Source organism: Macaca thibetana, chromosome 20, assembly GCF_024542745.1.
Source record: "Macaca thibetana thibetana isolate TM-01 chromosome 20, ASM2454274v1, whole genome shotgun sequence".
NCBI lineage: Eukaryota > Metazoa > Chordata > Mammalia > Primates > Cercopithecidae > Macaca > Macaca thibetana.
Window position 1 is genome coordinate 51,455,064 of NC_065597.1, and position 17,148 is coordinate 51,472,211.

At 44.8% G+C, this 17,148-nt stretch overlaps 1 protein-coding gene across 1 annotated transcript in view; it reads right to left on the reverse strand.

Annotated features, from left to right (window-relative positions):
• The window catches only part of HS3ST4 (heparan sulfate-glucosamine 3-sulfotransferase 4), a 441,164-nt gene that overhangs the window by 211,112 nt on the left and 212,904 nt on the right, over positions 1-17,148 (reverse strand). The window lies entirely within an intron of this gene.

A 17,148-nucleotide genomic window follows, 5' to 3' on the forward strand; every position in this document is an offset into this window, starting at 1 on the left:
AATTGTTATTATTATATGTCTGCAGAAAGGTAAAACAAATGTTGATGTCAGCTCCCTGGCCCACAGATGATGCTCCCATCCACCCTATCTCAAAAAGATGATCATAAGGTTTGGAGATATTAAAGAAAGCATGGTTGGGGTGAATCAATAAATTTATAGCCCAGGGCAAGCTTTGCCCTGAACAAGTCTCTGTTTCTTAACTGTTTGTTTTACTTTTTGAAAGGCGTCTGAAGTTTGTCAATAAAGGTAAAGCTTATTGCTTGAAGATTTGGCCAGCAAAAGGAAACAGTCGCAGATTACAGGAAGTCTGTCTTCTCCCAAAGAAGCTTAATAATTTCAAATGTCTATTTCACATGTATAGCAGAAGTAAAAGCTAAGGTGTGCAATGGTGTGGAGGAGAGGTGTGCGACTTGTCTGTCAGTGAGATCAGTGTAAGGATACTCAAATTCGTCTGAACGGCTCCGAACATTGCCTCCATAACTCTCCAACACACGTACAATGGAAAAACACACTTCCTCACTCCACATAGTCCACCTATGGCTTCCTTATCCAATTCACATCTTGGTCTGTTTAGAAAGAGCGATAGGCCGGGCATGGTGGTTCACACCTATAATCTCAGCATTTTGGGTGGCCAAGGTGGGTGGATCAGGAAGTCAGGAGTTCAAGACCAGTCTGGTCAATGTCGTGAAACCCCATCTGTACTAAAAACACAAAAATTAGCCAGGCGTGGTGGCACGCACCTGTAATCCCCGCTACTCGGAAGAGTGAGGCAGGAGAATCGTTTGAACCCGGTAGGTGGAGGTTGCAGCGAGCTGAGATTTCACCACTGTACTCTGGCCTGGGTGACAGAGCAAGACTCCATCTCGAAAACAATCAAACAAACAAAAAATAGAAAGACTGATAATAGAATGAATATTTATTAAGCCCCTAGTATGTGCTAGAACTAGGCTAGGCAACCCCATGTACAATAACAGATTTGACCCCTACATAGAGAAATGTTACCTATTTTACCTATTGCTTCCTTCCTTCCTTTTTTCCTTCCTTCCTTCCTTCCTTCCTTCCTTCCTTCCTTCCTTCTTTCCTTCCTTCCTTTTTCTTTCTTTCTCTTTCTCTTTCTCTCTTCTTTCTTTCTTTCTTTCAGTTTAGAAACTGAGGCTCAGGTAGGTTGAAGCACTTGCCCAAGGTAATAAAATTGACAAGTGGTGGGAGACAGTGGCACATGCACTTAAGAATGCATTCGAGGCTGGGCGTGGTGGCTCGTGCCTGTAATCCCAGCACTTTGGGAGCCTGAGGCGGGCAGATCATCTGAGGTCAGGAGTTCGGGACCAGCCTGACCAACATGAAGAAACCCTGTCTCCACTAAAAATACAAAATTAGCTGGGCGTGGTGGCGGATGCCTGTAATTCCAGCTACTCGGGAGGCTGAGGCAACTTTGGGTTCCCTCTGAAGGGGTGGGACTGTTCAGAATACTTTAAGGTCAGGAGAATCGCTTGAACCCAGAAGGTAGAGGTTGCAGTGAGCCGAGATAGCGCCATTGCACTCCAGCCTGGAAACAAGAGTGAAAAAAAAAATGCATTCGAATATAAACACAACACAACAAAGAAAGTAATGAATCAGGCCCCTGTAAATTTCTGGGTGGGAAATCTCCACCTGTGTGTTACTTGAGCCTGCACGGCCACGTCTTCAGTACGGAGCATGATGTTGTTGAATAACCTGAGCTTTGGAGTCAGATCTAGATTTGAATTCTTCCTCTGCACTGATGACATATGTGATGTCAGGGGATTTGCTAAATATTAATATCTCTGTACCGCTGGCCAAGTGGTCATGTGTTCTGTGGTTGTCTGGTACATCATTGATGCATAATGAATGACAACTTCCCTTATCCTCCCCCCTGTCTCAGGCAAGTAAGGACCACTATGATGTTTACTCTGAAAACTGATACTGATCATTTTCCTTTTCTGAGGGCTTGCTACGTGCCAGGCACCCAGGTAAGACCTTAACATGCCTCATTTCACTTAATCCTCCAACAAACTCTTTTTCTTCCAGATCATGACACTGAGTCTTAGAGAAGTTAAACAGCTTGTTGATCTTAATACAGAAGCTGAGTCTATTTCAAGCTGAAGCCCAAGCTATTGAACCGCTATGCCGTACTGCCACCCTGTCTACACTCCAAGACAATAAATATTGAGAGGTGTAAGCTTTCTTGCTCATTCATATTTTCACAATCGTATTTCCTAACCTGGTGTTTTATGTGTATGTATAATCACCAGGAAAACTTAAAAGATAGAAGATGGGAGACATCAGCTGAGGCCATGTAAAAATCAGCCAGCCTGGTCTGATATGATGATGGACAGGAAATTACTAGGAGTTCAATACCATCTGTGGGAGTTTACTTTTGGTATTATTTTACCTTAAAAGTATTCTTAGAAATCCAAATGCATCCTCAGATGTTATGCTCTTGGAATTTTCATTTCGTTACTATATGTTCCTCAACAACTTCAAGAAGAGGAAAAGGGCCAAGAAATGGAAGGAAGAGGCAAATAATTTTATTAGTTTTAAAACAGAATTTATGAGCAGGTATGTTTGTGTGTCTCACTCCAGGCCAAGATTCTCTCTTCGCTGCTGTTCAGAGACAGCGAGCAGATCAATCGGGCTCAGAGGGATGCTCCGCGGCGGAACCCACGCCCCGAGTCTTGGGGGCTGCTGAATATTTGAAGGGTCTGGGCTTCCATGAAGTGAATACAAAGAAGAATGAAGTATTTCCTAGAGCACTGGTCCTCCACTGCCAGCAATCCTGCACCCCAGTAGACACGCGGCCACATCTAGAGTCGTTTTTGGTTGTCATGAGGGGCGATCAGGGGCCTGAGTGAATGCCACTGGCATCCAACCGGTAGAGGCTACTAAACACGTCTCTACGCACAGCGCAGCCGCCATAACCAAGATTTCCTGGTGAAATGTCCACGGTGCCAGGGTTGAGAAACCAGTTTCAGAGGGAGTGTCTTTTTTTTAAAACTTTATCTTTTAAAAAGCAAATTACTGTCAGCCTATCAATAAAATGATCTTTCCAAAACCTACCCCTTTAGATTATTTCCTTAATGAGCCTCCAGGGCTCCCTGTTTCTCACAAAGGGGTGAGAATCCCTCAGCACAGCAGGCTCCAAGCTCCAGACCCACCCTCCACGGCCTTTCCGCTCTCACCTCCCTCTGGCTAAGCCCAGTAGCACAGGACTTCTGCAGGCGCTTTCACACACACAAACACACACAGTCCACACACCCACACACATGCACACACGCACACCACGCATGCCCCACACACCCTACACACACCATACACATACTCCCCCCACACACCACATTCAACCACATAAACATACATCCCACACACATACACACACATATACATGCACACCGCACCTTCTCTGCCTCCCCCGACACATATGCATTGCTTACACACCCCACAAACATGAACACACAATACACCACGCCATGTACACACCCTACACATACCCCACATATTCTAAAGCCTCATGCACATACTCCCTACACAAACATCACATCCGACCCCATAAACATACACCTCCCACACACATACATCACACCACATACACCCCTACACACACACACATACATGCACACCCCACCCACACACACCCCACACATGCACACACACACATACCACATTACTTCCCCCTCACACACCACACCCTACACACACACACTTCACACACACACCATACCCTCCACACCACCCCACATATACACATCACACCACACCACAAACACCACACACATATACCCGCTCCCTACATACACATGCACATACACACACATACACCCCCAAACATCCGCACACACACACCCTCCCTCTACATCCACATCCGCACACATACACCTCTCACACACACACACCCCACACACATATACACCCTCCACATCCACATCCACCCCACATATACACACACACACCCCATACACATCACTTACACACACATACCACACATACACACCTCCCCCTACATACACATGCACACACAAACACTCTCCAAATATGCCATATCCCACACACATACCCCACACACACCCTCCCTCCACATCCACATACACACACATACACTCCACACATACACATACACATACACACACATATACCTCCCTCCACGCACACACCCCACACATACACCCTCCCTCCACATCCACATACAACCCACACATACACACACACATCTACCACATCACTTACATACACACGTACACCACACCACACACACATGCCCTCTACCTTTGCATTCCATTTTCTCTCAGCCTAGTAACCCTTCCTTTCTTCTCTACCCTGCAAAACACTATTCACCTTTCAAGAGTTAACATGTCACCTTCTTTCAAACCTTTCTGAAAACCTTCACTACTTACACTGGGGTTCATGGAATGCTTTAGTCCACTGGAGCTGTTCTAACCAAAGGCCGTAAACCGTGTGGCTAATAAACAACGCACATGGATTTCTCACAGTTCTGGAGGCTGAGAAGTCCAAGATCAAGGCCGATTCCGTGCTCTCTGCTTTCTGGAAGGTGGCCTCTCACTGTGTCCTCAGGTGGTGGAAGGGGTGCACAACCTCCCTCAGGCTTTCATAAAAGGGCACAAATCCCATTCATGGGAGCTCTGTCCTCGTGACCTAATAGCCTCCCAAAGGCCCCATCTTTTAACCATTCCCTCGGGGGGTTAGGTTTCAGCACATGAGTTTCAGCATATGAACACAAACATTCAGCCACAGCATTGATCAACAGCATCAGCATCAGGGAATTTATCAGAAGAGCAGAATCAGGCCCTCCCCTGTCAGGCCCTCCCCTGGACCAGCCCCATCAGAATCTGTCTTTCAGTGGAGCCCAAGGCTCCATTTGCTCACCAAGGCTTGAGAAACATTATCGTAAACAGCGCAAGTTGGCGCATCTTTTACACTCCCAGAACCTCCCATATAGACCCCCATTCACAGATTATCTACTATCAAGTAATCGTCTTCTTTGTGCATCTGTCTTTGCCTCCACTTTGTGATTCTGATTTGGGGAAGGATGTCATTTTATTCATCTTTCTATCACTGGCATCAAAATAGAACTGACACATAGCAGATATCTAATGTATTATGGCTAAACAGATGAATTATCTATCCGCCCATACATCCCCAGTTCCTGCCAGATAGAAACACTATGTCCTTCTCCAGACAGTTGAGGTCAGCGTTGGTTCCAGGCCAGCCACAGGGCTACGTTAACATCTTCAGCACCCGCAGTCAGTGGTGTTCAGAACTAAGCTGACCCAGGACTCATGCTGTCCAATTTCACTAGAGCTTACCATGTAAAGAAGCACAGAAATTGGCAGTGAGGATGCAGTGATAAAGAAGGTAGACCTGGCCCCTACTTTCGCTGGAGCTGACATTCTGGGGAGGAAGTCAGTAAATGAACAAGTAACCTCAGACAGGCTTGAGATGCTGAGTCAGCAGGTGTGTGGGGCAGGGGCGGTGCTCCTGCTGACTCAGCCTTCCTCCTCGAAGGAGTGACATTTTAGCTTGAGAGTGAAGAGTGAATAAGGGTTAGCCAGAAGAAATGGGGTAAAAGGTCTTCCAGGATGAGCGAACACAGTCATTGAAGACCCAAAGATGACAGTGAGAGCATAATGAATTTGCAGCTGAGCCTTGAGATGCCGGGAACAAGAGTGAGCAAGACCTGAGGCTATTGGTAGATTCCAGACCCAAGAGGGTTTTACCACAGAGAAATGGACAATATCCTAATTGTGACTATCTCTACACCCACTTCTGCCCCTTCTGAGCTTGTTAGTAAGAACATAGATGTGCTTTATCTCCTTTATTCAACTACTGCTATCTTTTTCAGATGGACTTAAGACTTTCTAAATCAGCAGGTCTCTTAGTCAAGGCCTCCACACTCTTTCTGGTCTCTAAGAAAGCTGGATCTTGCTTTACCCAAACCTCATCTTTTTCCCGTTCCGTGCTGCATTTAGATAGGTATCTCATATCATTCACTCATTTGCTCACTCTTATTCAATATATTTATTGAGTCCTTCTATATGGCAAGCCCCGAGGACACAGAGGTGAATACAGACATGAGAAAAACAAAGACAAAAACAACATCCAAGTCAGCCGCAATGGCTCATACCTGTAATCCCAGCGCTTTGGGAGGCCAAGGCAGGAGGATCGCTCAAGCCCAAGACTTCAAGAACAGCCTGGGCAACACAGAGAGATCCCACCTCTACAAAAAAGTAAAAATGAGCCAGGTATGCTGGTGCCTGCCAGTAATAGTCCCAGCTACTCAGGAGGCTGAGGCAGGAGGATCACTTGAGCCCAGGGGTTGGAGGCTGCAGTGAGCTATGATTGCACAACTGCACTCCAGCCTGGGCGACAGAGTGAGATCATGTCTCAAAAATAAAACAAACAAAAACAAAAAAACGGAACACCACCTCCCTCTGCACTCTGCCAGGTGCTGGGGAATGGGAGATGGAGACGAGGAGGAGAGAACCCCCAGGGTTTCCCTGACAGGCTGGTTTGGCCTCTATGCTGAAAACTGAGTGGCCCACAGTCAGGACACTCAGATTTCCCACGACCTCTTTCAACACCTGCTGCAGAGACGCAATTTCTTCATGCACCTGTTAATAAACAGGGATGGGCAGGCACTCTCTAAAGGGGCCCACTTTCGTGACTGCTTAAGGTAATATCAGGCATAAGAAGCACCCAGGATGGAGCAGCCTTCCTGGACTGATAACCATGATCTGATTGACTCCACCTCAGAGAGGTTCATTCTGCAATTTTGGGGGCCTCTGAGGTAACGTCTTCATATTTCTCAATACAATAAACTGCAGCAATGTCACTATTTATTGGCCCTTACAGCTCCATTGCCAGAGAGTCCAATATTACCAGACATTAAGTTACTTACAATTATTTTGTTTTATTCTCCATTCTGGTGAGATAAGCCTTTCAGACTGGGCAGGGCTGGAGCACTATTTGCTATTTGTTTGTGAGTCAAACAAAGCTCCTGGGACAGAATGAAACCTTATCTATACCCCTTCCTAGGCTGTCCCATCTGACCTCCTGCTGTGCCTTCTTAGCAATAACATTACCATAAAAATACTCTATAACAGAGGATGGAGAATGACATCCTGTGGACCAAACCTGATCTGCCATCTGTTTTTGTAGGTGGAATTTTAGTGGAAAATGGCCATACCCATTTGTTTACTTATTGTCTATGCTGCTTTCATAGACTTATTTTTTAATTTTTTTTTTTTTTTTTGAGACGGAGTCTCTCTCATTGCCCAAGCTGGAATGGGTGCAATAGCACAATCTTGGCTCACTGCAACCTCCGCCTTCTGGGTTCAAGCAATTCTCCTCCCTCAGCCTCCCGAGTAGCTGGGATTACAGGCACCCACCACCACACCTGGCTAAATTCTTTGTATTTTTAGTAGAGATAGGGTTTCACCATGTTGGCCAGGCTGGTCTTGAACTCCTGACCTCAGGTGATCTGCCTGCCTCAGCCTCCCAAAGTGCTGGGATTACAGGTATGAGCTACCGTGCCCAGCTGACTCTGATGTTTTATAAACCCTGATGTTTCATGGACTCTGATGTAACATCAGAGTTGAGCAGCTACAACAGAGACCTTAAGACCCCCAAAGCCCAAAATATTTATTATTTTGGCCTTACAGACAGCTGCCAACTCCTGCCAAATAACCACTGTTTTTAGAGCATAAGCCCCATGCAAAATACTTTACATGGTTCTTTGTGTCCTTTAATCTACGTGAGATCCCATTTTACAGACGAGACAATCAAGTCTCAGAATCACGTTCCAGCCTATTGTTGCATCAGCTCTATCTGACTGATGCCTCCAGCTGGCATCTCTGGCCACTGCACATCTTTGGTACAGCGACTCCTGCCTGAAATCCCAGTATTTAAGGAGGCCAAGGAAGGAGGATCACCTTGGCCCAGGAGTTCAAGGCTTCAGTGAACTGTGATCAAGCCATTGCACTCCAGCCTGGGCAATAGAGTAAGACTCCTTCCCTAAAAAACACAACTAAACTAAACTAACAAACAAAAAATAAATCATCTTTATTTAGCATCTTCATATCTGAGGCTGCATTGACCCTCACAAGTTAAGGGATCTCATTAAATAAAGCAAGACAATTTGCCTAATTTTGCACATTTGTTCAAAGGGACTCGTGATAAAGACTAGTTGGCAGTGTTGTTGTGAGCATTAAATGAAATACGGCAAGTAGAAACTTGCTGGATCTCAGTTAAACATTCACCCCAGTGGTTGCTTACATCCCAGGGGAATACATATCCATGTATAAATGGCAAGCTAGGTTCCCTAGCTCCTCCCAACTGTATCTCTTTGGATAAGACTCCTGTGCTCCCTCACTTCTCAAAGTTGGTCCAAAGACCACTTGGGAGCTCCGTAGACATGCAGAATCTCATTGGGGCATGGGAGGATCATGTCTGTCATCCTAATACTTTGGGAGGCCTAGGGCGGGTGGGTCGCTTGAGCCCAGGAGCTCGAGACCAGCCTGGGCAACATGGCTAAACCCTGTGTCCCAAAAAAAAAAAAAAAAAAAAAAATTAGCTGGGTGTGTTAGTGCACACCTGTAGTCCCAGTTACTCAGGAGGCTGAGGAAGGAGAATTGCTCGAGTCCTGGAGGTGGAGGTTGCAGTGAGCTGAGATTGCACCACTGCACTCCAGCCTGGGCTGCAGAGGAAGAGCCCATCTCAAAAAGAAAAATAAATGCAGAATCTCCAGCCCCATCCCAGACCTACTAAATCAGAACATGCATTTTAATAACATCCCTAGGCGACTAGTGTGCATATTAGGGTTGGAGATGCTCTGCTCTAATCCCCATCATTGTGAAATCCTGACCGGGGCAGGATGATGCCATCAGCCTCAGCCAGCAATGATAGAACAACGACTCATGTGGAACGTGAGACTGTGTGCCCAGCACAGTCCTGGGCACCAAGGGACATCTCTATAATGTCACTGTATTGTCCAAATGGACTTCTGTCCTAGTTTTCTCTCCTTAAAACTTTCAAAAGGGGCACTCCATTCTGTTGCCAAGACCACTTGGTTGGACTCTGATGCCTTCCTTGGTTGTTAAGGGTTCTTTTCCTAAGGATTTGCTCCTTACACCTTTTGCTACCTCGCCTGCAGCTTCTGTGCTGTGATTCCTGACGCTGAACTGATAACACACTCTTGTTATTAAATATTGTTCTATGTCATGCAAGCAAGGTATGCCCCCACTGGACACTCACAGCTATCCACACTTGACCTTGAGGGTTTGTCCTCACTCTGACTCATTCCTGATGCCCCAGCCAGCCTCATGCCTGGAATGTGACACTCAGTCATTCCTCACTGGACAATGTAAACAGTGTCTGACCTCACCTTTAGGGTGGGATGCCTTGTTTGTAAGGATCTGGACCATGTCCCACACAGCTCAGGCTTCCAGCACAGGGCTGCGCATACAACAGATGTTCAGTCATGACTTGTGGATCAACCAACTGATCTCCTCACTCTATGAATCCTATAGCTAAATTTCTGATCTCTGGTCTGCTCCCCACATTCACCACCATGCCTTTTAAGCATGTAAGAAAGGAAGGGTCAGTTCGTGGCCTGAGCAATTCATGGGTGATGCTGCTAGAAAACACATCACTCCATGATGTTGACCCCTCCCGGCTCATTATTTCATATTTTCGCTTTTTTGGTACTCATCTGTGGCAGATGTCATTAGGTCCAAGCAGACCCAGCCAGGCTGAGCCCGCGCTGTTTTCCAAGCTCCGAAAATCAGCCAGACATTCTACTGCAGATGCCAGTTTCTCATCTCTCTCTCCACACCTATGATTCATTCTCCCCCTCCCCTCTTCTATCACAAACACACATCTGTTCCGACTTAGGATAACTAAAGGAAAATTAAATGAATCTGTTCCGTGTGTCTCTAAGGTTATTTATAGGGCTTTAATACAGGCTGATACAAAATAAAGAAATAAAGAGAGAAATAAAAATAAGTTATCTTCCCAGGAAGCCAAGGAAAGTTCAAGGAAAAGGAAAATAAGTCATGTCCTTTGGGCTGATGAAGCTGTACGCGTCTTTGGTTTATCACAGTCTTTCTTCCAGGTTCTTTGAAAAATCAATGAAGCCCGTTGGATTTGGAGAGATCAATATTAAAAATACGCACTTTGCAATGCAGAACATGTGCACCGTGTGTGTGTTTCAGGGGGCCCGGGTGCTGATGGAACAATCCTAATCAAGCACTTTGAGTAGGGTAAATATTGACTGTTGGGATAAGGGTATCTTTGGGTCCTTCTCTGAGCTGCCCCTTTGACTTCATTTTGTGTGCTTTGAGCTGTCCAGTCATGGCAGGCGGCTAAGTCTCTGGGTCACTGATGAAGCTTCAGCTTTCTTTACTACCTGCATTTGATTATATCTTTTAGAAATAGGTAGAGACAAAATTATATGCACTAAGGTGCATGGCTGGAATGTCATGATCAATGTGACCTCTAATTTGGAAAAAAAGGTAACATGACCAACACCTAGATACCTTTGACTCCCCTACCCTGCCTCCCCACGTCCCCGTCACCATTTAATCACTAAGCTTTCTTCCTGAAGCCCTCCTGGAATTAGCCCTCAAGTCTCAGTCTTTCCATCCCTTCCATCATGGTCTTGGCTATGCCCATGTCTCTCAGCTGCCAACATAATCTTTTTTCATTTTAATTTTAGTTTTTTTAGAGACAGGTCTCACTCTGTCACCCAGGCTGGAGTGCAGTGGTGCCATCATAGCTCACTGTAACCACAAACTCACGAGCTCAAGCAAATTTGTGCCCCTACCTCTCTGGTCGCTAGGACTACAAGCATGTGCCACCATGCCTGACTAATTTTTAAAACATTTTTTATAGAGATGGGGTCTTGCTATGTTGCCCAAGTTGGTCTCAAGCTCTTGGCCTCATGCAGTCCTCCTGCCTAGGCTTCCCAAAGCACTAGGATTACAGGTGTGAGCCACAGTACCCAGGCCCAGCATAATCTTTAATCTTATCCTATCTCACTACTGCTTGAAATCTAAAATTGTTGGCAGTTTATTAGGAATCCACTTAATTTTACCTTCCTTAAGCACTATCTCCAAACATGCTTCCTAAATACCAGTCACATTGGCATATACATATCTTGTATTTTCACACCTTCATGCATTTGCCCAGCAAACTAGTTATCAACACTAAGTTCTAGTGTGTTCTCTCTGTCCTCATTTCCTGATTTTCTTAAATAGGCATAATGTTTCCTTTTGTGACCCCACAAGAAATATCTCTATTTCAGCATTCATTTTGCAGTATTATATTTTATATTTATCTGCTTACCTGTTTTATTGACTTTCTTCCCTCAGGGGAATATAAGCTTTTTGAGGGCAGGGACTTTCTCATGATTACTGCTCTAAGCCAGCATCCTGGATCCTGGAATTAGTGCCAGGCATGTAATAAGCATTTAAAATATCGTTTTTTAATGAATGAGCAAATGAAAGTCTACGCAGGGTAGAATTTCTTGTTCATTCTGTATTCTAGATACATAGGGTAAGAATTAAAAAACAATGTTTTGTTGAATTGAATTTGCTTGAAAAGCACTTTTCAGGGGAGCTTATCAAGGAGGGGCCTCAAAATTACTTCATCTCTGTATACAAAGCCAGATTAAAAGTGAAAAAGTGAGACTGCCTCCTACATAAAGAGAAGGAAGTCTTCAGTTAGGACCAAGGACAAAAGATTCCCAAATCTCAACACCCCAAATTGCCAGTTACGCCTCTCAGGCTTCAAGATTCTATTTATGAACGTAAATCCTCACCTTATCTCAAGGAAACATGCTGCAACGTCAACTCAATTTTAAAAGACCTTTACAGTCGCCACCACTTTGATATATACGTTTTACTGTGGCACCATTTGCACCGCTAAAGTTAAGGGTGACTCAGCGCTTCCAGGAAGAAATCCATGTTCTGGGGATTTATAACTCAGCCATAAACACTTAGCTATGGCTTTGGTGATAAAGGAACGAAACCTGCCCTGATGCACAAAGATATATGCTTGAAGCCTCTGGAGCTGTTACCCCAAGGGGCTCAAGGAGAAACCAAGGGTTTGTCTCTCTTTCATAACACTAATCCTAAATTAGTACCAAGGAACAAAAACCATGAATGAGGTATATAACCGTCCGCCATCTCTCGAAAAGGCAAGTCTAGCATGTGTGTTTGATTTTTGTGGACATTCTAGTTCCTGACTAATTATTTTCCTTTTCACCTCACATCCAGGTGGGTACCAAATCCTACTGAGTCTGTGTGCTGTCTTTCATGAGCCATCATGCCCATACAAATCACCCAGGGATCCTGCTGATGTGTAGATCCAGGAGGTCTCAGGTGGAGTCTGAAGGTCTGCACAATTTCACAAGTTCTCAGGTAACCCCGGTGCTGCTAGCCCAACTCCACTCTTTGAGAAACAAGGTATTAGAGAGTCCTTCCAACATGTTCCGTCTGCTACATCCACCTTCTTCCTCAGTGCCAAACCCCCTCTTTTCACACCTAACCTGTTTAACACCTGACCCACCCTCCACCCCAATCTAATTTTTTTTGCAATCCCACCTATCTTTATTTTGTCCTCCACCCTGCTGCCAAGGAAATTTTAGGAGAGGAGTCCAGTCTTATCACATCCTAGCTTAAAACATTTTGATAATCCCAGCATAGCCTTTCCTGCATAATTTGGCCAGAGCTTTTTAGCTGTTCCCTGCTATGCCACCCAGCTCCTCATAGAGAGGAGTCCTTCCCTTCTAGATCTTGCCGTTTTCTATACTCCAGCATTAAATCTGTCAGAGAGTTCCTAACAACTGACCCACGCCTCCGTCAAATCAACTGACAGTGAGGTCTTAAAAGGTAGAAAGCAAAGTTTACTCAGCTCAGAGTCTGCTACTCAATGAGTTCAATAAACATTTGAGGACAGGAGGAATTCACATATGAGAAAATTTATAATAAGGGCTAACATTTATTGACCATTGACTCTGTACCAGGCACTGTCCAAAAGGCTTCACATTTATTCACTCATATAATGCTCAAAACAACTCTACAGTTAAACACTTTTTTTTTTACACATGAGCCCTGCTTTATACAGGAACCAGGTGTGGTTCAGAAAAGATACATAACTGTCCCAGAGATGCACAGTTACTAACTGGCAAATAGAATCAGAATTAGGTTTTATTAAAATCTCAAAATTCTTTCTCTTGATTACCAAGCTATATTGAAAGACTGATTGAAAAAATGAATGAAGATAGGAATAAATGCATGAATCACTTTCATTGCCCTTGGATATCTGGGAAGCCAAGCAACCTGTCCCCACAAGCCATGAAAGTCCCCTGTTCTGACGGCCAGTGCTCATGTATAAAAACTAAAGAGGTGATTTATGCTTCCCATTTACTAATCTCATCTCTGGCAGCTCAAAATTACGTTCAATTTTAAAACGCAAATGTTGCCACCTGTTATTTTAATGCTTTGACACCAAGACGAAAGACACGGAAATGCTTGACCAGCATGATGAACTCAAAGAAGTTGAAGAGCAGTGAATATTTTTACTTATATTTATCACTAAGACACGAGAGGTTAGAAATGACAAACATCAGTCACTCATCCATCCATTAATCCAGCCATCCATCCATTCGTTCATCTATTCATCCATCCATCCATTCATCCGTTCATCTATTCATCCATCCATTCATCCATTCATCCATCCATCCATCCATTAATCCATCCATCCATCCATCCATCCATCCATCCATCCATCCATTCATACACCCATTCATCCTTTCATCCATCCATCCAACCATTAATCCATCCATCCATCCATCCATTCATCCACCCATTCATACTTTCATCCATCCATCCATCCTTTCATCACTCATCTATCCATGCATGTATTCACTCACTTTTTTTTTTTTTTTTTGAGACGGAGTCTCGCTCTGTTGCCCAGGCTGGAGTGCAGTGGCCAGATCTCAGCTCACTGCAAGCTCCGCCTCCCGGGTTCACACCATTCTCCTGCCTCAGCCTCCCGAGTAGTTGGGACTACAGGCGCCCGCCACCGCGCCCGGCTAGTTTTCTGTATTTTTTAGTAGAGACAGGGTTTCACCGTGTTAGCCAGGATGGTCTCGATCTCCTGACCTCGTGATCCGCCCGTCTCGGCCTCCCAAAGTGCTGGGATTACAGGCTTGAGCCACCGCGCCCGGCCTCACTCACTTATTCATTTATCCACCCATTGGTTCATTTCAATGTTCTCTCATTCAGCAATATTTATTAAGCTGTAGTACATTTTAGAAACTATTTAGGTGCTGGAAATAGGTCAAGTTTGGAAAACAGCAGTCAAATGAATTTTCCTAAGACATGAAAAATGACCTCTGAACCATGGCTTGAAGGACATACAAAAATTATTCAGGCAAAAAAGTGTGTATTGTTTAGAGAATGTGGGAGCCGAGTATGGAAGCAGTTCTACACATCAGTAACAACAGGTGTGCAAGCTGTGTGTGAGAGAGAGCCTCGCATGCGTGAAGCCCTGGAGGAAGTTCAAGATGGCAGAACAGAAATGAGACTATAGAGTGACAGGCATAAGGAAGAAAGAAGAGATAAAGATGTGGACTGGTATGCTCAATCCTCCCTTTTGCTTCTAATAAGTAAGGAACATCAGTTGCTATGTGTATCTACAAGGGATATCCTGAGAACGGACTGTGCAAAGTTGAAAGGCACTTAATTTAACCATATCCATATCAATACCCATATTGTTGGAGATAATGATGAAATGAATCAGGCATGAATTATGGCATTCAAACATGAGAGTCCAAATTGTGTGTGTGATGTGTGATTTTATATATATATATATTCTTCATCTTCCTGCAAAACAACTTCAGTTCTTATCCTAAGTCTCTATTTTTCAAGGTATAGTGGGAGAAAAAAATCACTACTTCTCCCTGAGGTCTAATGTCACAGTGCCAGGAGTTTGGGGGTAAGATGCTGTAGACTCCAGCAATCTATCCAGCCAATGTGGATGTTTTACCATTGCCCTGCAGCCTCAACAGCTCTCTGCTTCTTTATCAAGCTTACCACCATGCAATTTTTTTTTTTTTATTTTGAGACAGAGTCTCACTCTGTCACCCAGGCTAGAGTGCAGTGACACGATCTCATGCCACCATGCCCAGCCAATTTTTGTATTTTTTGTATAGACAGGGTCTCACCGTGTTGCCCAGGCTGGTCTTGAACTCCTGGGCTCAAGCAATGCATCTGCATCAGCCTCCTAAGGTGCTGGAATTACAGGCAGGAGCCATTGCACCCAGGCATCCACCAGATGTTGTTTGTGTTTTTTTTGTTTTTGTTTTTAATGCTGTCTGGAGCTCCATTTGCCTAGAACTACCACATTGCCACTTTCTTGTGATTTTATGGGTTCCCGTACATGAGTCCATGAGGTGTAGCCTGGGTCACCTCTCTTCTGTACCCAGAGATCTCTCTCTCAACCCTCTTCACTCATCTTTCAACTGATGGGTTGAAGGCAGCAAACCTCTTTCTAGGGTTATGAGGAGGGGACCCACACCCCTCCCATGATGCTACTTCATATCCAAAATAATTGCCTTTTCTAGGGTTTCGTCTTTTTTATTTCATTTTTTTTGAGATAGGATCTCACTGTGTTGCCCAGGTCGGAGTGTAGTCATGATCACAACTCACTGCAGCTTCAACCTCGAGCAATCCTCCCACCTCAGCCTCCAGAGTAGCTGAGACCACAGATGTGCACCACCACACCCAGTTAATTTTTTCAAATTTTTGGTAGAGAGGGGGTCTCAAACTCCTGGGCTCAAGCGATCTTCTCACCTTGTTCTCACAACATGTGGGATTGCAGGCATGAACCACCGTGATGCTGGGCTTCATCTTTTGAATACGAAAGCCAGGAGGAAAGTATAGGGGTGACAACATCAGTTTTCTTCCTATCATATCCCCTCTCAAGGCCATGGACAGTGAGCTGATTATCAATTTCGCTGGGGACAGGAATAGGAGATAGGTGAGGAAGAAACAGGGAAATGCAGAAAAAAAGAACCATAGATGAACACCCATATCATGGTGGAGATGTGATGTGGAGGTAGATATAAGTAGAGACCCAGCAACAGACCTCGTAGATGGAAGACAAAGACACATGATAAGATACAATGGTTACACATGTTCCCAAACTTTTCTTGCAAGCGAAACTCATTTTTTTCCCCATTTTCCAAAACTCAAAGGAAGGCCCTGCCTTGCCAGACAGTGTTTTGGGAGAATTTTGTAATGGAAAAAATGAAAGAAGTGCTGAGAGGACAAGAAAAAGACAAGAGGAAGCAAGGATGGAGGAAGAGTAGTAGGTAGCTTGAGGAAAGAGGGGCTGAAACAGCTCTTCTGTGTGAGAACAGAGAATGGAAGAAGAAAGAGATGAAAGAGCATTTTTTTTTTCTTTTTTTTTCTTTTGAGACAGAGTCTCGCTGTGTCACCCAGGCTGGAGTGCAGTGGCGCAATCTCGGCTCACTGCAATCTCTGCCTCCTGGGATCAACCGATTCTCCTCCTCAGCCTCCTGAGTAGCTGGGATTACAAATGTGCACCACCACGCCTGGTTAATTTTTGCATTTTTAATAGAGACGGGGTTTCACCATGTTGGCCAGGCTGGTCTCGAACTCCCGACCTCCAGTGATCCGCCCACCTCAGCCTCCCAAGGTGCTGGGATTACAGGCGTGAGCCACCTCTCCTGGTCTAAAAGAGCATTTTAAAAATGGTTGCTGAAGATTCTCTAGAACTCCCTGGAGCTGGACGTGGGATATTGCACAGACAGCCTTCATGAGATTGGCTAAGTTTCTGCTGATGCGGAGAGCTACTCTCAGACATTCTTACAAAGCCCTGGGACCCCATGGACCACAGCTACTAAGTCTTAGGGCAGAAACAGAGAAAAGTACTCAGGGGCAAGGGAGAAGTTTGTCACAGGTATCTTCACCAGGAAACTGCAGAGGAGATGAGAGAATAACTACTAGTTAAGGAGGATTCAATGCATATGAGCTCAGGGAAGCCAGAGACCCTCCCTTAATACCACACAGGTCAGTACTCAACTCTTTC